This window comes from Copadichromis virginalis, linkage group LG23 (assembly GCF_057382275.1).
Source record: "Copadichromis virginalis isolate Kocher_CV1m ecotype Utaka linkage group LG23, C_Virginalis_male_GT1.1, whole genome shotgun sequence".
In the NCBI taxonomy this organism is placed as follows: domain Eukaryota; kingdom Metazoa; phylum Chordata; class Actinopteri; order Cichliformes; family Cichlidae; genus Copadichromis; species Copadichromis virginalis.
Genome location: NC_140639.1, coordinates 48717323 through 48722515, shown reverse-complemented (window position 1 = coordinate 48722515; position 5193 = coordinate 48717323). Strand labels below are relative to the sequence as shown.

Sequence of the window (5193 nt, the reverse complement as noted above, 5' to 3'; positions counted from 1 at the left end):
AACACAAGGAAAAACCAACACAGTGGGGAACCCACAGCAACAACCAATAATATGCAGTAACTAGGCTAGTGAATTGTCCCACAAGGAGCAACAGGACAATTGACCTACTGTATGCTAATGTGAGAGATGCATACAGAGCCACCCCCCTCCCCCCACTAGGGAAGTCAGACCACAACCTGGTTTACCTACAGCCACAATACACACCCCTCGTCCAAAGGCAGCCGGTCACAACGCGCTCCATCCGGAGATGGACCCCAGAAAAGGAGGATGCTCTGAGGGACTGTTATGACACCACAGACTGGGATGTGCTCCTGAGCCCACATGGTGAGGACATAGAGGGGGCGACACACTGTCTTACAGACTACCTCAACTTTTGTGTGGACACGGTCGCCCCTGCTAAGACGGTACGGTGTTATCCTAATAACAAACCGTGGGTAACACAGGAAGTCAAAGCTGTCCTCAACATGAAGAAGAAGGCTTTCAGGAGCAAAGTGAAGGAGGAGATGAAAGCAGCACAGCGGGAGGTGAAACGCTGCCTGAGGGAAGCAAAGGACACCTACAGGAGGAAGGTGGAGCAGAAGTTGGAGAGGAACAATATGAGGGAGGTCTGGAATGGTGTGAAAACCATCACAGGCCACAACACCAAGAAAAGCACAGTGGGGGGGACTGTGGAGAAGGCAAACGAACTCAACAACTTCTTCAACAGGTTTGACCAGCCCACAACCCCCCCACCCTCACCCTCACCTTCACTACAGAGTCCTCTCCCCACTCTCCTGCCTCCCTCGCTTCCCCCCCTTCCTGACACCATGACACCCCCCTCCTCCAATCCCTCTCTCAGCAGCAAGACATCTCCCCCCCTCCCCTCCTCCCAAACATCTCCCAGTGTCACAGTGGATCAGGTCAGGAGGCAACTGAGGAAGCTTCGCCCCAGAAAGGCAGCAGGCCCAGACAAGGTGTGTCCTAGGATGCTAAAGGCGTGTGCTGCTGAACTTGGGGAGCCGCTGCAACGAGTCTTCAACCTCAGTCTGCGACTGGGGAGAGTGCCCGCCCTATGGAAGACATCCTGCATCGTCCCGGTCCCCAAAAAGAACCGGCCCAATGAGCTGAATGACTTCCGACCGGTGGCACTGACGTCACATCTTATGAAGACTCTAGAGCGGCTCTTCCTCAACCTCCTCCGACCACAGGTACAACATGCCCAGGACCCACTACAGTTTGCATACAAGGCGGGTGTCGGAGTGGAGGATGCCATCCTGTACCTCCTACACAGAGCCCACTCACACCTGGATGGGGGAAAAGGCACGGTCAGGATCCTGTTTCTTGACTTTTCCAGTGCCTTTAATACCATCCGGCCCTGTGTGCTTCAGGAAAAACTGAACAGGATGGAGGTGGACCCCTGCCTGGTGGCTTGGATCTCCGACTACCTCACCGACAGACCACAGTACATCAAGCTGAAGGACATCACGTCTGACACAGTGGTCAGCAGCACAGGAGCACCACAGGGAACTGTGCTGTCCCCTCTTCTCTTCACCCTGTACACCTCTGACTTCTGCTACAACTCTGAATTATGCCACATTCAGAAGTTTGCAGACGACACAGCCATCATGGGGTGTATCTGGGATGATCAGGAAGAGGAGTACAGAAGTCTGGTGAGGAACTTTGTCGCATGGAGTCACACAAACCACCTGCAACTCAACACCTCAAAGACTAAGGAACTGGTTGTGGACTTCGGGAGGTCTAGAGCAGGTCCACTGCCGGTTCAGATAGAGGGGGAGGAGGTGGAGGTGGTCAACAAGTACAAGTACCTCGGGCTGTGGGTGGACAATAAACTGGACTGGTCATGCAACACAGAGCACCTGTATAAAAAAGCCCAAAGCCGACTGTACTTCCTCAGGAGGCTGAGGTCTTTTAACATCTGCAGGAAGCTCCTGAGGATGTTTTACCACACTGAAAAAAAGGGACTGGCCATCTCTTGGATTTATGTAAGCATCTTGCATGTATTTAACACAATTGCCTCATGTTTTAAAGTTAAATGTAACTATATAGTGTAAAAACTACATGATATGCAGAAAGGGTGTATTAAATTGTTCATATCATGTTCAGGTGAAGTAAGTCAATAAGATAGCAACGTTAAATCTCGTGAAACCACGCGTGATTTCATCTCGCGGGCTTTGGATCGTGGTTTAAAAAAGGCATCCATCTCAGTCAAGTCGAGCAGCCAACTCTACGTTTTTGGTATGTCTTGATTTTTTGAATTAATATTTACCATATTTCAGCCAAATGTAGTTAAACGTCTAGAGTGTCGCCATGTAACATGCTAAAAAAGAGCCGTTAGCTTATTTGCTGTTTTATCTGTTGTCAAAGAATTGGCGCTTTTTCATTTGAATTTGTCTTTGGCACAAGAGCCGTAATATCACATTAAACCTAATTACGAGGCACTCATAACATAATTTGGTTTTCTGTGTGAATAGATTTGCCAACTGACTCTTCAGTTACATTGTGTATTTACTGCACCGTGGTGTTAGTGAGATTTTGGACATTGAACAGCTTTAGCTAATATCATCAGCGGCATTATGCTAGCTTACATCCCTACCCCTCCTGCCCTCACCTGCTGTCCTTTTGTTTTTGTTTTTGTTTTTTTTGCTGCACATTGAGAGACGACCTCTATTCTGCATTTCACCAGGAGTCAGCTGATGGATTGTGGGTTCAAGGTGTTATGGTAAGAAAGTATATTCTATTTTCGTTTCTGTAACTTAATTATAATGGGTTTTTTATAATTATTAGGTGCATGCATACTCACCCTATTAATACAACTGAGAAATCCAAAATCTGCCATAGGTTTAACTTATACCTGTATGTATTGCCAGAAAGGTGATTACTGGACTCGCATTAATGCACACTTGAACTGAAATGAGGTTGTAACTTGTGGGTTGTTGGGTTGCAAATCAGAAACAAACATCTTTGGATTTTTTTTAATCCCATAAGATCTGGAAACACAGTTTTTATTCAACAAAACATTACTGATTAACCAAGCACAGTGCCTGCTGTTATTTCAAAATAATTTTATGTCATTTCAGATAAAATGCAGCATTCCAGTGCATCCCAACCATGCCTTTACAGTCAAGGTTTCTGACGGAGCTGAGTTTCTCTCTGACAGTCTGCTGAAAGTGTTTGCAAAGTGATCGGGGGAACAGGGCACAAAGCTAAAGGATGTAGCTGCCATTATGACAGTAAGAACTTTAAAATTCTTTAACTACAAAGTGTATATGTATTGCATTAGGTCAGTAAAATTTTTATGCTACATCCATTGAAACAGTCAACTATTACCTGTGAGTAATGATTCCACTAAAAGGATGCCATAATTTTCGTCATGCATTTACTGGCCCACTGAGAAAAATTTATCTTTTTTAAAAAATAAATGTTCTGGAAACTATATATCCATAAAGTTGATGTCAAACAGGAACTTTTGATATTGCTTTGTAGATGCTGGTGTTGCATGTTGACTGGTTTAAAAAGTCAAGAGTTTTTGTCTGGGATCATTTTCTTCTGTGCTACTGAAAAGTTCACAAATCTCTGTTTTCTTTGTTATAATAGTCAAGGATGACATTAATGCTCGGAGTCCCTCATCAAAGTGCTCCGCATCTGTGTGAAAGACAATTGCAACATCTTGGTGCAGGAGTTCATGGTGAGTGTTTTATGAGTAGATTGTGGATTTGCAACCTTTAAAAATGCATTTAGTTATCCACTTGATCCTCATTGGACTGGTTAGGACCAGTAGTCCTCTTTAATAATTTGAAGTTCACATGAGGCCTGGTAGTGAACTCGGCCGCCGGCCCTTGAGGCCCCACCCCCACCCCTGTATTAGGGGTCACATCAGTGTGAAAAAACTTTAAATTTGTCATTCTAATGAACAAAGGAAAATCCCACCAGTATTTACATTAGCTTTTGTTTGAAAAAAAAAAAAAAAAGACCAACTGACCAACAGCTAACCAAATTGTGGGGCTGAAAGTCTAAATTCTAACATCTTCTGAGTGACATAGCCTGGATTTCTGATGGGCCGGTGTCTTTCTAACAAAAACTAATGTAAAGCATTTGAAATTATTATGTTTTTCACTCTCTCTTAGAAACTCTGTTAGACCATGAATGGCAGCATGGCAGGCCACTCTTTGGCTATAGCTATTTACTATGTTGCTTGCATTGGTTTAAATTACTCTAACATTAGAACTGGTAGATTCAAAAGAAATGAGTTTAAAAAGGAATCTTAAAGAAATGTTTTGTGTTTAACCAGGACTTGACTGAGGCCACTGCACAGATTGAGAAAACCACAATGAACATCTGTCTCCAGAGATGCGCCAGGCAATGACTTTTCTGATGTTGTTCTTCAAGATCTGGATAACGTGACCTTTGCAGTAGCCATGCTGTTTGGACCTTTTTTATTCCTTCAATATGAGTTACCCATCACAACTCTGCTACACTTTTGAGGTGATTCAATGGGTGGTAATGGAGTTGGATGCAACTCAGCTCTCAAGAAAAGCTCACAACTAAGACAAAACTGCTCCTGCAACGAAGCTCACTGTTATGCATGTGAGGTGACCAGCTCTAGGTGAGAGGACATTTAAATCTCACACTTGTTCTGCTGCATTTTTGAAGCTCAATTCCAGGAACGGATCGCAGGGTTCATTTTTATATACACTGCAACTGCCATGAGGACGAGCTGTTTTTTGTTGTTGTTTGTTTTTCCTTTTGCTCTGTACAAGTTCTGTTTGTCTGTTTGGCAGCATTTTTAAATTTCTCTTTGTATTTTTTCTTTCTTTTACTAGTGAAGAGATGTAGCGTGAACAGTTATACAGTCTAAATATCCCATATGGGTCGTGTGAAATGGTATTTTCAGTTTCATTCAGTTGAAGTAAAGAACGTTGAATATTTCTAAGTGTGCTGTTTTGAACCAAGATGTCACAGTATGATCAGTGCTGTAATTTTTGACAGTCACTGTATCAATGTTATTTTTGCGTCTCTTGAATAAAGTTTTTGACCTGCAAGTGCTAATTTCTTTAGTTATTGGGGTAAAATGGGTAGTGTTAATAGGAAGGTGTTTGCCAATTCAGTAACCTAATTTAATGTTAATGGAAACTAACATTACCTCAAATTGTTTAGTTATAATTGTTGTTTAACTGAATCTTGATGTCAGAGGCC

The 5193-nt window shown here is 43.3% G+C and overlaps 1 long non-coding RNA gene across 4 annotated transcripts; it reads left to right on the top strand.

Moving 5' to 3' along the window:
• The first annotated feature begins 1941 nt into the window (after positions 1-1941).
• Positions 1942-4925, top strand: LOC146682013 (uncharacterized). 4 transcript variants are annotated; one of them, XR_014917958.1, is made up of 5 exons: positions 1942-1982; positions 2104-2719; positions 3078-3230; positions 3595-3685; positions 4289-4925. It is a non-coding gene; the product is annotated as an uncharacterized LOC146682013 (long non-coding RNA). The 4 variants fall into 4 exon arrangements; XR_014917960.1 differs by having other exon boundaries at positions 1949-2235; positions 2684-2719; XR_014917959.1 differs by having other exon boundaries at positions 1949-2235; positions 2656-2719.
• Positions 4926-5193: the final 268 nt, after the last annotated feature.